An 18,604-nucleotide genomic window follows, 5' to 3' on the forward strand; every position below is an offset into this window, starting at 1 on the left:
GGGAATGAGAGGTTGGGCCACGCTGGAGACGCTGTAATACATATGCCAGGCCTGTAAGTGGCGCTGTAGTCTGCCACAAAAGCAGCGAAGAAGACTTCCCGCGCATGGTTGCCATGGTTGCCCTTCTGTTTATTCTCCGCTGTGGCTCTTTTTCTCCCTCCCCGAGGCAAGCGTTTGCTCCTGTAATTCAATGCAATCCCTCCCCGTCGAGGCAAGCACTGTAATTCTCTCCGGTAGTCCACCAGCAGATGACAAACACCCACCTCTCCGCCTCTTCCAAGGAACGAGGGGACTGTGCGGCAGAGTTTCAGTTAGATTTTTTTTCGCTGGTCAACATGTCCGTTAAAGTTGAAATCTTCCGGACAAAATTAGAAAAGTGCCGGTCAAAGGTCTTCTTTGTTATTTATTGAGCTTTAAAACAAATGAATAAAGACTCTATATAATCATATAAGAATAAAACACGGAGGACGGAGATCTCTTTTTCTCCCCCTCTTCTGACAGCCCAGCAGCTGATCTCAAAGCATGCTCCCCTCTCCTGCAGGGGGGCGTGGTCAGCTGCAGCTCATTTGCATTAAAGCTACGTCACAGAATCAGCCCCTGCAAAGACAGGGCTGGAAAGAGCAAATAGAGCGAAATGAGGCATGGCTAAAAAGCAGGATCTGTTTGGTATTTTGAAAAAAAAAACTATATTTATATACTTTATATAGGTATGGCCCTACAATATATTGTTCAAATATAGCATGATAGGTCCACTTTAAATATGAAAAGGTTCAACTACGCACACACCACATAACACATCATCTTGGCTTGCGCAGCAAGCTCACAGGCATAGATTGCACAATAATTTATTGCGCACCATGGAGGTAAAGTGCAGGCATATTGTCATTCAAGAGAGAATACGATGCGTAGTTCTTTTGGAAAACATGTTTTTCTTTTAGCCGATTTCCCTCGTTAACGTAAATAATACTCATTGCATTGACACATGCATTATTTGTGATTAAGATAATGGTTGTTGGTAATGTATTAGCGAGATGTATGATTTCACTGCTTAGAGCTCAGATCCTCCTTATGGGAGCTCCCACATAACTCGAACCCTGATTTTTTATACAAAATCATGTTCTAATCTAGGAGATATTTGTGGTCATATATTGTATATAACTAAGCTCATCAATTCCCTGTTATGTTCTTGTTATTTCCTGCATAAAAATAATCTAAATTGGAGTTCAATGTTTTTGACTAATGTTTTTCTGTGATTAGTTATGCATGTCTTTCTCTCATCCTCAGTATTTATAAGGAACACTTAATGAGAGTGACACAAATATGGATCCTGTAAACCATGATTTCTTTCTGAGGAGTTGTTCCGACCAAGGACGGCGCCGGGGCTAACTGGGGCTAAAGCCCCATCACAAATATGGGTAGCCCCGGTTCATTTGGAATATACAGCGGTAAAAAAGTTACATACTGTAGGCCAGGGGTAGGCAAGTAAGTTTGGCCGTGGGCCAATTTTTTGCTGAGCCGCAAGATGGCGGGCCAGAACATAATCAAAGCTTAATTCAAGGAATTGATTTTGGTAAGAGGGCGCAGCGCCCCTGTTCCCCGGCTCAGAAAAAACTCTCCCCATCAACACTCTGATGCGCAGTCAGATCCGCTGATTGGTTCACTGATGATATAGGCGCCCAATCCAGAGCCTCTGGCTAGACCCGCCCAAAGGGAAGCTCGTCCTCTCTAGCCCCATTTCAGTCCCAAAGCCAGGGCTATTATCTGTATTTTAACAGACTTATCTTTTAAATTGAGGTGTATTTATTGTTCTCTTCAAAGTAAATTGTTCTCTGAAATTAGGGAGGATGGTCCTCCCTTTCCTCAATGGACGAGCCTCCACTGAGTAAAGTAGAGTTATTAACTAGGTAGCAGTGTTATTTAACATACTTTTATTCTGATAAGTATTGTCAAGTTCTCTGGGTTTTTGGCATTTATTTGAGTGTTGGCCCATTTGAGAGGCTTGGAATCCTTTTTCCTTTTCTTTATTTCAACTTTTCAAAGACACATTAGGATTCTTTCAGGTTGAAAACCTTTAAAAAATACCAAAGGACAAAATAAATCAATTACAGCAGTTTTGCTTTGCAATTTCATATATTATAACCTAAATTAATCAGTAAACAAGTATTTTACTCAAACTCAATGTATTTAATAGTTAAATAAGTACTTTAATTGACCTGGTTCCCCACAACCACACATTTGCCATATGTGCTCTATCGAAATCAGTCGAAAGTCGCAACGGCTCATTTCAAAATAAACGTGGATTTGCGTAAAAAAATAGTTTTTTGGGGATCGGGTGTTTTGTTTGATTTTAAATAAACAAAGTCTTGGCTTTCAGAATATGTTACATATACATTTTTATTTCCAAAATCACACGATAAATACATGTTTGAAGCTTGTAAAGGGAAGATGACAGCTCTCCCTCGCCACTCTGCTCTTCCACAGCGCCGCTTCCCCTCCCTCCGCTGACATTATGAATGTAAGCGGATATTTCGGGACAGAATTTATTTTGACAAATTTGAAACTTACCGGTCATGTTTCAATAATAATAATAAGAATTGTGTAGCAGAGTTTCCGTTAGCAGGTAATCACCGGACTATGACCGGATATGCTGATGTTTAAAACTCAATTAATGGGGCTCATTTTTATATTGCTTCAGGTTATAATCGTAACAGATCGAAAAATTCAGATTCATTTTTCCATAAATGATTCCACAAACAACAAACAACATAATTATTACATTCAAACAAACTACTTGTAGTCAGTGCTTGAATTGGAATGAAAAAGGTGCCAGTACTCTAAAATCAGCAACTTTTTCAAGTCAATTTTATATATACAGCCCACAAACAAGAACTTGGCTACTATAATGCTGGTGGGTTTGTCTCTTTACTACTGTATATTTTAGAAAGGTTCACTGTACTTAACATTTTTTATGATAGGCAGCGGATATGGCTAAAGCTCAGTAAGGTCAATATTAACTGAAAATATAGCAATCAAAGTCTAGATCTTCTGCTGAAGACACATGAAGCAGAGACCTTTCAGGTGAGAGCCCCTCTGGTGGTGTTCAACATTAATGACAAGGAAACAAAGCTCTGGTCAGAAGCATTTTTTATAAAAAGCTTTAACAAAATTAAGTATTTCTGTACATTTTGAATGCAATCTAACTTTCCAACTCAGAAAACGAAAAACGAAAAAGTGCCAAAAGTCTTCTCACATGGCTGAGCTGCTTTGCAATATGCTTCACCACTGAAGAATACAAATATGTATAAAGTAAACTATGATGCAATCTAACTTTCCAACTCAGAAAAATGATAAAGAGCATGAACAAAGAACATGTAAAAACAAATGCAAAATTTGCACAATCTAAAATGAGAAACTGTAACTGCAAGTAACAAAGTCTGAGCCATGGTAAAGAGTTACATTGAACACCAAGCTGATCAGATAACTCCCTGGTTGGTCTGAAGTCCTTCTATCTCCAGGATCTGTACAAATCGGCACATTATGCCAAAAGTCTTCTCACTGGGTGAGCTGCTTTGCAATATACTTCACATTGTTAGAAAAGGCTCCAGAAGGCCTTGGGGACATCAGTATCAGGGGCTGGAGCTGGACAGGCTCTTTCATCAGCACTTCTCCTTCCCTTTGCCAGCCAGGACCTCACATACTGTTCCGGATTGAACTGTCCTAGTGATGGTCCATTACATTTAATGAAAATCAGGCTGGACAGTCGGCTGACAGAGAGAGCATTCCTTTTTGCAGTAAGGATATCGTTCATGCAGCTGAATGCCCGCTCACACTCACTAGTGGAGACAGCGATGGTTCGGACTGCTTTCAGTAGAGGCTCCATGGCAGCAGGTGTACGGGATGCCCTGGTTTCCTTGTATTCGCGAAAGCCCTGAACAGTCTCTCTTCTGTCCACTTTCAGCACTTCGCACAAACGTAGCACCTCTACGTCCCCATACTGTACGTCTAACTCCTCTTCAGGCCAACTTCCAGGATGGATAACTTTCATGTCCTGGATTAGCTGATTGTCCCGGGCCTCCCGGCCATGTAATGGGATTTCTCTTGTGCTGACATGAGAGGAGGTTGTGGAAGTCATTCTGTGTCTCAGATTCTCTACCATACTGCGGAAAAACTGACCTGCATGAATCTGTACAAGCCTGCCATTCTCACGCAGGGCAACACCCTTGAAGGACTTCTCAGCTAGAGCTGTATGAACTGTAGTCATGTGTGGGCCAGGCATGGTGACCATGGATTCAAAAACTCGTATTTCTCGAGTTAAGAGCCTATCTGCTGTAGGCAGTGTCATCTCTCTTTTTTGGAGTTGCCGAGAGAGGTCGCTGAGCTCTGTGAGCGCATCGTACATCAGTCCCAGATTGCTGACAAACGTTGCAGATGTGAGCACATCATCCAGGCCCTTGTACTTTGCTCTGTCTCTGGAATCCCTGCTCGTGTCGTTTGCAGCATTTGTGAAGTGATCATGAAGCACTCGGTAGTTTTCCCAGACTGCTCTTACGCTCCTTTCACTTGAAGCCACCCAGCGGATGGACAAAACACGCCCTATCACCAGGAGACGCTGTCCGACTGCTTGCGCACACTGCGCTAACTGCCTCTGATTTTTGGGGGAGGCATGGAACAAGGAATAGAGTTTGTCAAAAAAGATCTGGAAATGATTTAGCCCTGAGACCTCCTTGACCACATCCCCAACTGCCAGCTCTAGACGATGATTGGAGCAGTGCCACACAAACAGGCTTGGGAATTTACTACACAACTGGGTAGCAACGCCTGTTCTCTTCCCTAGCATGACTGAAGCCCCGTCACATGCAAAAGAAACGAAACACTGACCTAAAAAGTCCTCGTTAAAATCTCTTCCAAGACACTCCATTAACGCCTTTGTGATGTCATCAGCCGTTGTTCCATCCAACTCGATCAGCTCCCAAAAAAACGTTTCGGGCTCAGCATCAGCTAATGCTGAGCGTAGACACACAACAAGCACCGTACCACTAATAGTGGTAGATTCATCGACCAAAACACAGAGTTTTCTTTGGTTTTCTGTAATGTCTTTTGCCATTTTTTTCTTCAGCTCATGAGCTATGTGGTCGATGATTTCGCCACAGGTTTTATTGGAGTGCAAAACCCTGCCCACGTTCAGCCCATTCAGTTTCTGTACATTCAAATCAATTGGCATGTCTGTGAATGGCCGGCTATGTTTGCCAATTTTATATGCCGTTCGAAAAACTCTGATAGTGGGGTCTAATTCAGATTTATGCATAGACTGCACTTGATGTTGAATAGTTTCACGTGAAGCAGATGTAAGGATGTCAGCAGCTTTTACATGGGCTTGTGATTCTTTATGTTCTTTGATTTTTTTTTCTCAGGCTAGCTTGTTGTTTGCCCTTGTCAACACCGAAATGAGACACTGCACACTCACCCCATTCAGTTGACAGTTTCAGTCCTTGTCCAGTGTGTATTCCCAAAGATTTGACATCTCTGCATATCCGACATCCTAGCTTCTTATCTTTAAGAAGGAGCCATGCAGGGGCGTCGCCTGGACCTGGAAACATTCGGGGCTTAGCCCACAGTGGCGGCGCTACAGTCGAATTTTCTACATTTCTACAATTTCACATACACAATTGCGCCATCTGGTGTCACAAACGTGTGCCTGCATTAGCTTTGTTACGGCAATGCATTGTGGGAGATTCTCATAGCACCTGAGGATCACTTGAGGGTAAGGTGCCTGTATTATCTCGGTGGACAAAATGTATGTTTTTATTTTATAAGGACAATAACGTACTGTTGTGTTTGTTTAGTTTAATGTTAATTGTGTAATGCTCACAGTCACAGCAACATGTTTTTTGTGTGATTGGCTATTTGTTTTATATGATTTATCAACATGATCATCAATAGCTAATCTGAGCTAATAAGCTCATGTGAGCAGCATGGTGCTATTTCTCCAACAGAACCCAGCTCACGTGTCCTTTTATGCTGTCCATTGAAATGCAGGTATGTGAGTTTTGTACACCAGTTTATTTATGTTTAATGTTTCACATTGCTCCACATGATGCCTCGACTACAAAGTCTTCCATGTTTCTACGCTTCTTCCTCTGTGTCACAGTTTCGGGAATATCAAGATCATTGCACAGGGCCTTGGTCTTGTCATAGACCTCATGTGCTTTCTTGTTACTTCGGTAACTTTTCAGTGTGTTCTCAACTGCTGTTTTGTAATCTACTGCCTGCACCAAGTCAATTGTTTCTTTCTGCAGGTATTCAAGCAGGCCCTGAGTGGTTGAGAGCAGTGTCTGGAACATGACAGCATGTAGATGGTACTGAATTTTCAAAGCTTGCTTTCCAGTCCCTTTGCTAGAGGGGCTGAAGGCTCCCTAAAGTCTTGATCAAAGCAGGGAGGTTTTTGACATGCCCAGCGAACAAGTTTAATGTTTCACATTGCTTGTGAAAAATATACTACCACTATACGATCACTGATGTTTTGTTGTTGACTGGACACTTATTTTGTAAAAGAGATAGCATGAGAGGATCTCTTAAGCAATGCAGCTCACGTGTCCTTTTTATATGCTGTCCATTGAAATGCAGGAAAGTAATCAGCTCTGAGTGATCTGTTGACGAGGGGACACTACACCGGAGTTACACAAGCAGAGATAAAGTGCTATTTTGGGGGGAACTCACCTCCTCTGGGGGGGCCCCCCAGGAAGACTTTTTTTTAAATACTGAAGTTAAAAGCATCAATCTTGTGCACTTTGAGAGCAACATTAAGAGATATGGATACATCTCTCAACACCCATATGTCAAAAAGAAATCAAAGAATCAGAATCAGAAACGGGTTTATTATTTAAAAACACTTCATTTTCCAATTAAATCATAAACTATGTCAAATTATTAGAAGTTGTTAGTAATCAGATTAAACAGAACAAAGGGATGGAAGGAGGAAATAATAATCCCTCATCTCTTGCTGTTTGCGGTTGAAATTATCTCTTTTGCTGGCCAAATGGAAAGCAGTGATGTCTCACTTGCCTTGGCCCTGTATCTGCAGTCCCTAAATCAGTTCCCCAGTTACCCATTGCCTCTTGTCTGTTCTGGTGTTCCTGTTCATTGTTGTCTCCATTGTTGTTCTTGTCTGTTGTATCTCCTTCTTGTGTGTCCCTTTCTCCTGTTCTCCTTTCTTCATCCTCTACTCTGTTTGGCTCATCTGTGATGACTGTGTAGGTAACACAAACAAGTATGTAAGTCAATCAGTTTCCAGCTCTGTCAAATAAACGAATTTCAAGATACACAAATGTGTCTTCATTAAAATGAGTGTCACCACACTGTCACAAAATGTAATACTAACCAATTGAAAATAGTTAAATTTACATTGGAAACCTCTTGTTAGATATCAGTGTTAAGCGTAGTTATCTGCCAATAGGACAGAATCATTCCTATACAAATGCAGTTTGAGTAATTCACTTAATACATTTACTTAAAACTTTAATATAGTCATTTTCACTTAATACTCTAATATAGTCATCTTTCTGCATTCAACACTAAGGAAAGCTGTACAATTTGACATGATCATGAGGAAAAAAGGCCTCCGACAATGCAGATATTTTTGGATCATATCAATTTTAAGATGGGGGTCAAGGCTTAATATTTGGGAGCATAGTGTCCCTTCCCCCTTTCAGAAGCCCCACTGGATTAGCTTTGATCTGAAATATTTGTATAAAAAGCTTGTTAGCTGGCTGTCCATCTCATAATGTTCACATAGAAACTAGCTGTCAATAGGAAATATCAATCAGAAGAATTATAATTTCTTGCAAAAATCTGTCACAAAAGAGGTTGTACATTTAAATGCAGGTGTTGTTATGGCAACGTCAGTGGCCAAACAGCCACATTTACTGCTGCAAATACGTTCAAACATGCTGTCGACGTAAAGCAGTGGCAACTATGCCACCATTTCAGCTGACTTTTTCTCAGAAATACTGTCACATAATATCCATATATTTCAGTGCTAGGTTGATGCTTAGCTAAGCTAACTATGAAACACTTTAACTGACAGGACTCAGGATCAACTGTGTAATGTAAGGTAGCTTCTAACTTCATGTCGAACACAGACAGTAAGTCAACATTTCCCAGAGAGCTTTCTTTGAAATCACCAGGTAACGCTAAAAAACACAACATTTAGATTGTATGACAAAGTGTTTATTTAATATATCTGGCTAGCTATAGCTACTTGCTAACGGTTTAGCTTACCCGCGCGATTCAAAGTAACGTCAACGTGGCTATAATTTATGCTTTGCTTACATGTTGACATAACTTGTAAGTTTACTGACATGTAGCCTACATACCTTGTTCACCTGGCTCAGGTGGTGGCTCTGGGGTTGTTGTGTGAGCCACCATTTGAGAATTGCCGTCTTTTTTATTAAAAAAATGTCTAATGTCCATCTTCAGAAACTCGGCGTCCGCGGCTGAAAGTTTAAACACTGTCACAGAGGAGAGGTACGTACCTGTCACTGTCAGCCAATAAAACAAGTTTATTTCCATGCAACTCTCTGATTGGTCTGGTGGTGTCTTGCCTCTGTTGCATTCACTGAACACGGGAAATTACATTCCTGCCGTCCTCTAGGTAAAGTACGGTTAATGTATTATATTATTGAGGGAGAATTTGTCCGGGGCTAAAGAAAAAACATCCGGGGCTTTAGCCCCGGATGCCTACCCCAGGCGACGCCCATGGACACAACGCAGAGATACATGTGGCGTCAATCCAGACCGGTTACACAAAGAAGGATAAATAGAGAAAACAGATATAATTTGTAAGTGAATTTATTAATTTGTTTAATACATTCTGGCTAGAACGACCACACAAACGGCAGCAACTTTCCCTCTGCTTCATTCTTTTCTCCTGATCAACAGGCTTATTATCTGATTACCAGCTCTGCACAGCGGACTTGTAACACTAGCAGCAGTGGAGATGGAGCATCAGAACCTGGAGGCTTCTACTCTCCTGAAGAAGAAGAATACAGCAACAAGGATCCATTTGAAGATAGGTAAATGTAAATATTACAGTAATAGTGTACTTGCATTGTGTGGGTGTAAGGGTGTAACTTTGGTTTGCGAAGTGGGGGGGACACAAAACAGGGGGCAATGAAACATTTTCTCAATTTAATTCCATTTCCTGCCTTTCTACAAATATATTAGGGACTATAGTGTTAATAAATCCAAGAAAAATGTGTAGTGTATATAATGAGTGTGCACACTTATCTAGTATCCTATCCATGTGAACCTGTTTTATTTGTGATGACCTCACATCCTCTAGGGGGGGTACTAGTATATATTTCAATCATCAAAAATCCTGCTTGCTCACAAGCAATAACACATATTTGATCAACTCCTCTCTCCTATCTTTATCTTACCTAGTCTGCATTCTTTCTTTTTATTTATGCATATTTTACTAATCACTCCCCTTTCAAATTGTGTTTTTTATTTTGTACTGACCTATTGCACACAGTGGAATGATTTATTAACTCATTTTATATACAACTAATATTACATAGATGGAAATGATGACCAAACCTCCCTGAGCTGACGTTATCTCTCTCAGTCCCACAGGAGAGAGCTCTCCCTCTCCTTATTGTTGAAACGGCTTCTAATCTCCGTGAGCTCCGAGCTAGCACCAAATACTAACAACGTCTCTCTTTCTATCTCTCACACCCTCCTCCTCCTCCTCCTCCTCCTCCTCCTCCTCCTCCTCCTCCTCCTCCTCCTCCTCCTCCTCCTCCTCCTCCTCCTCCTCCTCCTCCTCCTCCTCCTCCTCCTCCTCCTCCTCCAGAGAGAGAGAGATAATTTTATTTTGAGTTGTGCATTGTTATTTGTGCTTGAGAAACATTCCACTTGAACTTCATTTTAACAAACTTAGTAGTAATTATTGTCCTATATTTTTTTTCAGATTTCACAGCTGCCTGGGCCTAGCAGCAAGAACCTCCATCTGTCCCTGCCCCCAGGTCAAGATCTACCGTGGCTCAAGGGCCTTCACCGCAAAGGACCAGAGGACCATCATCACTACAGTGGCCTCCATCTCCATCTGCCACAAGATTAAGATACACCTCGGGACAAAGGCCTCCACCACAGCCATCACGATCAACCCAGCCAGCAAAGAAGTCTCGCCTAGCACCGCCTCGGTGAGACTCCAGAAAGCATGGAGCAAGAGACAATTTTCCTTTTGGCAGAACAACAGAAAAGAAACAACCGGCAATCAATAAAAGAAAATATGGCGAAGGCGTTTGGATACTGAAGACAAGAAATAGTGCATCGGAGGCCAAGCATTGAAGGCCTCTTGGAGCGGAGGCCTGCACTTTTTCACATGGAAGAGGTAATTATTTTGATGAAACCCTTGATTGTAAGCCTGTAGTGGAGAAGAATTGAGGGCCCAACTAACTAACAACTATAGACAGCCGAGTAATATATATCACAATATAAGCTTTACATCTATTACTCTTAGTGTCTTTATTTGGTGGTGGTTTTCAATAAATATGTGGATTAATTAATTTAAATGTTACATTCATACAAGCTGACTTGGAGTACTTTTAATCAAACCATTGGCTCTTTATAAAAAACATGTGTATTATAAATTCTCAGTATTTTTTGTTTTCTATGCTGCTTATATTTTCTAGGTAAATGCTGAGTTAATGCGCATAACAACAATTCCATTGGAGACAAAGTTCTTGGCGCAGTTGGACAAACACTCAGGTCATCAGGAGCAGGGGAGGAGTTGTGAAACAGAAGACCACCGGGATCTTGCAGGTTTTGGATGAGGTATCTATGAATGAGTTTTTTATCTGTGGGATCAGTGGCTGAATCCTCCTTTATTTGCATTTGATTTATTATATATATATATATCTCTGTTCTTACTCAGACTGTGGACATCGCCATCAGAAGAGAATGCATCCTCAAATCTCTAATGATCTACCTGGGTGAACCTGTTGACCATCTCATCAAAGAATTCCAGGTAAGACCTCCCACTCACTCACAAGAAGTTTGTTCATAAAAGAAAACATATTTGTACTGCATGCAAATAACTGCTTGGTTAGAAAGATAGTCATTTGTGATGACCTCCTGAGCTTTCTTCTTGGGCCGACTGAACTGACGCCTCAGGCCTGTTGAACTACGCTCTGTGGTCCTCATCCATTCCCCTTTTTTTTGCATGATCTGCAGGACGCTGAGGCTGGAGAACTGGAGCAGGCAACAATGGAAGCCTTTGACACTGGGAAAGAGGATCAGCTTCATCGACCCAAAGACGTCAAGGTTCTCATCGAAGGAACAGAGGTCCTCAGCGGCTTGCCCTCGGTTGCGACAGCTTTTGCCATGCTCTTCGGGCTCATATACGCACTGAAATGGGGCGAAGCCTGCGAGCTAGTTCAGGCAGTCAACTCGAGCACTTATGCTGCATTCATACATAACGCCCCCTTGCCACTCCACAACCAACCAAACAGAGTCTCCTTAATATGCCGCTCTATTTAACCTGCCAGATCTCTCTCCATGCATTGCTTGCTGCTGCTATTGCCGCAGCTACCTCTACGTCGCTGCTGCTCGCTGCCCCACCACCACCCCAGCTTCCACCTGTAGGCTCGGGGGTTAGTTATTTGATCATCACTCATCGTGCTATGTATATCTATGGAGTGATGATGCCCGAGCCTAGTCGCCAAACTCAACTATATGCTGCTTCTAATAAACATGTTAAAGGAACACGTGAGTTGTCTGACTGAACTTAAGATATCAGAAATAACTGCAATCCACTTTTGAAGTTGTGCAAAAAGTCCTGATGGAGGGGAAAAAGATGAGCTCAAAAGTGAATAGACTGAGAACCCAGCTGGTAGACACTTTGTTTGCACTCACTCACAGTTACCATTGTTACATGGTAAGGTTTCTAAAACCAAGGTTTTATAATAATTATGCATTGTAAAACATTTGCGAAAAAGTGTTGTGTTCAGAAGTTGCACTTACAGTATGACCGATTTTCACTGTAGAAGTTATGCATGTCTAATCATTTTCAGAGATTACATGTCTCACAGGCGCACGTTGTCAGTGTTGCTTTAAAAAAGTGTGCAGTGGATAATAAGGACATGTCTTTTTTCTAAGAGTTTGATGTTTGGAAGCGGCCCACATATTACCGCATTTTAACTGTGGTACTTATTAACATGTCTAAGATCAGGTAATGGCTGCCTCAGAGGCCAAAGCTGGTTGTGTGAACAACTTGTTTTTCATTCAAATAAATGTGCTCTGGTGTTAAAATATACAGATTGATCTGAAGAAATTGAGTCAATGTAAAATATTTCGTGTGATTGATTACTCTAATATTTTTTTGTTGGTACAACGTTTTACTTTTATTAGTGTACCTTTCAGTTGCATTGCACTCCTTAAACGTGTTTGAGACACTTTAGATAACAATGTGGCTGTCATTTGATTAACTCTGAAAATACAGAGGTTTTTATTGAATAAATCACCCAAAAATCACATGAATTGAGTTACAGGTGTCCCCTCAGCAGACTTATTTAATAATACGGTAGGAAATTGTGGAGTAAAGTTAATATCTATCTTGTACACACACACACTTTTCCTCTACTGATTATATTACTGGATGGAAACTGAAAGCACGGGAACATTAATAAACTACACAACAGAAAGTATGAATAACATTAATGAAATTGTGACTGTAGATATGTTTATACTTTATATTATTTACTGTAAATGTTTAATTTAGATTTAATTATTGTGATTATTTTCTATCTAAATCTCACAATGGGGTAGGTTACAGGAACTTTTCATCAACAGATTGCTTTAGTCTGGCTTAACTCTTCACTGATTGGTTGCACACACTTTAAATGTACTGGATATGCAAAACAAGGTGGGGCTCATTATCATATTAAAAAAACGCGCGTTTTTTTGATCAAATAAACGCGCGTTTTTGACGCGTATAAAACGCGCGTTTATTTGATCAAATAAACGCGCGTTTTACGCGCGAAAAACGCGCGGTTTTTACAAAAAACGCGCGTTTTAAACGGGCGAATAGTGGCACTTGAGGCGTTCCATACTGATCTGATCTCTCTCTCTCGCGTCCGGTTATACTTCACTCGCGTTTATGTCCATATCGATCAGATCCAGCTCTCCTGATCGGCCTTTATAGAGAGCACCGATCAAACTATTAAGAGTGAATATCGGCCGATAATGACCGGCGGCCGATCGATCGGCGGCTAACGGAAACCCTGATGTGCGACTGTCGGTCCTATGTTGTAAAAAATCTAAATAATATTTATTTTTGATTCTCAAAATTACGGGCCAAATATTATTGCTGCCGGGCCAACAATGGCCCGCGGGCCGCCTGTTGCCGACCCATGCTGTAGGCCAGTGCTTCTCAAAGTGTGGTCCGCGGACCACTGGTGGTCCGTGAGGGCCCCCTAGTGGTCCGCGAGTATATTGGTAACATCTCACATTTGAAATAAATAAATACATTTAAGTTTTCCGCAATCTCGCGGGAATATCTCCACAATGGAGCGAGTTTAAGTTTCACTTTCGATGGCATGATAAAGCCCAGGGCAACACCTTCATCACACTTGCTGCCACTTGTTTGTACCATTTTCAGGCGATTTGTAATCTGTTCTAGAAAAACGATGCGATGTTGGATATTTGTGGAGTTAGGTGGTCCGCGAGTGTTATTTTATTGGTTAAGTGGTCCTTGGTGTGAAAAAGTTTGAGAAACACTGCTGTAGGCTAATGCAACAGCTATCAATGTGACTTTTAAACTCTCTGAACAAATAAAAGAAAAAAAGGGGGGAAAGTACCATCTATGTTGTTTCCACATTGGCCTACCTCTCAAAAGTGAATGAAAGTTATAGTCGGAACAACTCCTCAATGCGTAATACACAAATATTGGATTTTTCCGAGAAACACTTGAACGTGTCATTAGTCACATTATGTCGTACCACCGTTGTCAGATATGGATCTATGCCCATTGCCAGCATACAGCGAAAAGTTTGCACTGAACCACAACAACAGACGCATCGTCGTTTTTTAAAACAACACTGATGAGTCATTTATGTATTATAAATATTTCATGTGAAATTAAGTGGTTGGACCATTTTGAATAGTGCGCCCGTCGAAGCCTCATTACGAATGTTCTACTGTGAATCAGGACACTGTCCCTCACCGATGTTGTTAGTTTGTCATCAACAATAATCTTTTAAATCAATGTTCAGTTGTGAGTGACCATTATAGACCTATAGTCTGCTCAACTCCATTTTACTAGACCATCAACAGTTGATGAGTTGTTATTTGGGGATGTCATTGTGTATTATGATGTTGAAAAAACTGTTTGTGTTTGTAAACTTTATTTCAGTCAGACAACTCACGTATTTCTCTTTGATATGTTTATTAGAGGCAGCATAGAGTTCAGTTCAGGCTCGGGCCTCATCACTCCACTGGCTTTGACACTGGAGCTGAAAGAAACATGGAGTAACGTATACATTTATTTACAGCACAAGTTGCTAAGTAAAGTGCAATACCAACTATTTTAACTGTGAAGTCATTAGCTGTACTAATTCCTATTTGTATTGTTTAATTGTAATGTTTTTTTAAAGAATACATGTTCTTTTCAATCTCAAAATGCTGTATGTAAAATGTAAACATAATTGCCTAAAACCCGATGGTGACAACACAATTGTATCTTTTGAAACTCTTGTTCACAATCCCTTTTTGCATAAGCAAATGTAGGCTAAAATTCAGTCATTACATTTCTTAAGTTAATTGTATTTGTATGTCAATGCAGATGTGTTGTTGCCTGTAAAACGTTCAATGTCTAATAAAAGCAAAATGGCACAACAATTACATGTTGAAGAAATATCTCTAAGTTATATCTAACTGAAGTTGAGGATTTTTATAAGCAGGTCCACACATATTAGTAAATCACAAGATAATTGAATAAAGTGCAAAATACAAATGTTAACCATGTTAGCCAAGATCAAAAATATATTCCATAACTGGTGTAGATTTACCAAGTTATTTAACAATTGTCTCTTTCTAAAAAACATTCTAAACTTATTTTTTACCTTGTATTTCTAGATGCACTTTCAACATTTTCAGCAAAGAACCATTAGATCCAAATTCTTCCAGCAGGTAATCTCCAGAGTGTCTCTTTGTCGCTTCAGGATGCTCGGATAAATTGCACTCGATGGATCCTAAAAAGAAAGAGAAAAAATACTGTAGAAATGTCTTGTTTTTGTCAGGCATTTCATCTCAGTTTGGAAAGGGAATTATGCAAGACCATTTCAACGTTTTATATATTTTTGTATCATTACATTTTGCTCCAACAATATGAATAGCGCATAAAAAATGCAACAAAAAAAACGCAAAAGAATGTATACCCTCTCAAATATGATACCTTCTACAAAAAACAGTAATATAATGATTCTACTCACTTTAGATGATTTCAGAACAAGATATGACAGTATATTCTAAATTGTCACTCACCGCCCTGACAATGCTATGTTTGCTTCCTTGCTGTTTGACCTTTGAATATGCTGCTGGCGTATGCTCCTCGTCTTTTTGTCGTCTTGTGTTTCATGAAGTATTAAGGCGGAGGTTTTGGTCCATTCACCAACATCTTGCCAGTGAACAGTGATCGCCTATAACTGACAGTACCCAGATATAGACTGCTGACAAAAGCTGTTGTTTCTTACACTTGAAACCATCCCCAAAGAGTACTCTTAATCTAAACATTCCTAAATGATCATATGCTGTGTGAGATGTCACAGTTTGAATTGTTAAAATGTCCAAAAACACTAAATGCTTTTCCTTCTTTTTGTAGAAATAACAATTTTGGAAATGACCTTTGGTTTTGGTGCATTTCTTCAGCGTCCTATCTAGGGGAAAGAGTAAAAGGAAATCCCACATTATGGCCAATAACGTTTGCTTGTGGTACATTTGTACTGTATCCAAATACAGAGGACACACTATAAAAAACACATTATGGCCAATACATAAATATACATGTGTGTTTATGTATACATATAACAGTTTTTAACATGACTGTTTGTTAGTAGGAAAAGATACAAGCAACCATACAGTGTATGTCATTTAAGCGATTGCATGTGGTTTTGGTGACTGGCTTTATTTGAGCGGCTCTGTAACTATGCTTTAGTGGCTGCTGCTTCCGGTCTAGGCTATGCGGCAGGCTAACACACACACATTACCAAATAAGGACTATGTGGGAGTTCCCCTCGATTCCATTGGCTCTGACGGTCAGAAAGAGATGTCACATGTCAAAATCCAGCATAGATATGGAAAATCCACCCAAATGGCCCCAGAAGGGTCAAATATCACTTGTTTTGCATCAATCTTGATACAGGGTACTTATTATATGTTGTACTTTGGATTCCTAAAGCTTTTAGTCTACCATCCCATCATCCAAGGTTAGTTTTCACTATAAGTACACAATATTATTTGGACGGACACTATAATTTACAGTTTTTTACCATGTTCAATCTGAATTTTCTTTAAAATAAAAAACATCTATATTGATTCTGACTTTCCTACATCCAACTCACAGGTTTATTATTACTTTGAGAAAAAAGATTATTAATGTAACCCTTTTAGAAGAGAAGATATGGTCATTTGTTCTGGGAATGTCATTTTCGAGCCTGAGACCTGAAAAACAGGCTCGGGGTTTAACAGGTCACAATTATGAAATGCAAAGCACATAAATTGCTAGTTCATCCTCAATCTTCAAAATAACTTGACAGTAGTTTTCATAAAACGGTTTGCATTAAAACAAACTGTATTTCTCTCCGAAATGTATACTGCAGTTTGAAGTGGTATGAAATGAAATGTTAGTTCAGTAAAGTGAAAGTACCTCTGAAGCAGTAAAGTACTTCACTTAATGCAGTACTCCACCTAGTGTTCATATGGCTCTCTGGTATTTACAACATGCTCTCTGCACTGTTGCTCAGGAGTTGAATTGTTGACACGCATCTTTTAGTTTGCTTCTTTATCTCTCTTGTTCATTCCATGTTGTGTCATGTCTTATTTGTTTCAGACTTTATTTCAAATGTGTTTAAAGTCACAACAATATGGTATTCTAAGAGAGCATTGACCAGAACTGTTAGATGACTTGACCGGATACAAATTCAATTTGACTTTTAAAGATATCTCCTCACTTTCTTTCACCAGTTCTGTGGAAACTAGTCTGCATTTTTGATCTGATGGTTTTGTGGTGAAGCGCAGACAGGAAACAAAACAACTAGAGTGAACAACACATATATGTGTTGATTGGGTTCATAATAAAAACAAAAACGTATTTGAAAAGTTACAAAGCATATATTTTATATATATATACAGTATATGTATGATTACGTTTTTTTTATAGTCTCTATAAAATAATAAAAACTGTCTCAGACTGTAGTATTATTGCTATAAACAAGTTTAGAATGACTTAAAAATGAATTATTACAGCACTGAGCATTGTGTAATTTCAAATATTTTCAGTGAAGATCTTTATCAAAATAACTGTATTTATCCATCGTTTTTTGACTTTGACAACTATTGCTTCTAAAGGTTGAAACAGTTGTTTACTTTACTGACAAACCTCTGGTAATGCGATATGTATCATAATACAGGGGTTTTAATTCATTATCTTGAATGTCATTTTACAAAGGTGATCGTAGTCACTTGAAAAGTGTTTTCTGTATGCATCTGTAATCAGGGCGTTCCTAGAAGGAGGAGCATATCACTCAGTGAACCTGCTTTGCATAAATACAGTTTTAAAAAAGAGTGAATCATGCAAACGATGGTTGACAGGCACCTGAGGCTGTGCACTGACAGTTCAGTTGAGGATCAAGTTAATGTGTTGCATGGCTTACTGTCTGTCATGCCGAGACAAGGTTGTGGCTGAATAGGAATGTCCCATCCTCTTTTATGCCACTATCACTACTGTTGTGGAATATTTTCCAAGGCCCATAACTTTGACCCAGTGTATCAGTTCAAACTGTCCTGACTGAGCACACGCACCTCGTAACCTTGGCTGCTGTGCTCTCAGTGTTTTGTCTCCCTGTTCCTGCCTGTTGGCGTCAGCTGATAGAGGTGTTATCATTCTATCTTGTTATGCAGCATGTTGATGATGCTCTCTGAACTAGCTAAATACAGGGGTCTGGGGTAGAGTTCTTCAGAATTGACGTGGCAACTCTACCGTGAAGTCAGAACCTCTGACTCTTGGACTTGTGATGTGAATCCTCCGGCCGTTAACTCCAAATAAACCATCATGTGTTTGACATCAAAGCTACTGCTCTTCCCGTGTCTCCTTCCTGAGTCGGTGACTCCCACTGCATAGCGACACAGAAGTTTCCTCTACAAATTGGCGTTGTCGGCAGGATGCCAATAAATCTACAGAGCTGGTAAGTGTGATTTTCAAATCTACATTTGGACATTGCCTTACCAGAATCTGTGATTGACGGTATCCTAAAATTACCTGTGAAACTGATCGGCTGCGTTTCCTTTTGGTTAATGAACATTTGGGGATGATAAACCCAGGGGATCA

At 40.0% G+C, this 18,604-nt stretch overlaps 1 long non-coding RNA gene across 3 annotated transcripts; it reads left to right on the forward strand.

The window, feature by feature from the left end:
• The first annotated feature begins 8,796 nt into the window (after positions 1-8,796).
• LOC117560706 lies at positions 8,797-11,506 on the forward strand. Of its 3 annotated transcripts, none has more exons than XR_004571224.1 (6): positions 8,797-8,837; positions 8,938-9,071; positions 9,971-10,393; positions 10,695-10,836; positions 10,937-11,029; positions 11,236-11,506. It is a non-coding gene; the product is annotated as an uncharacterized LOC117560706 (long non-coding RNA). The 3 variants fall into 3 exon arrangements; XR_004571225.1 differs by having other exon boundaries at positions 8,811-8,837; positions 8,938-9,077; XR_004571223.1 differs by lacking the exon at positions 8,797-8,837 and having other exon boundaries at positions 8,873-9,071.
• The last annotated feature ends 7,098 nt before the right edge of the window (positions 11,507-18,604 follow it).

Source organism: Gymnodraco acuticeps, unplaced genomic scaffold (assembly GCF_902827175.1).
Source record: "Gymnodraco acuticeps unplaced genomic scaffold, fGymAcu1.1, whole genome shotgun sequence".
NCBI lineage: Eukaryota > Metazoa > Chordata > Actinopteri > Perciformes > Bathydraconidae > Gymnodraco > Gymnodraco acuticeps.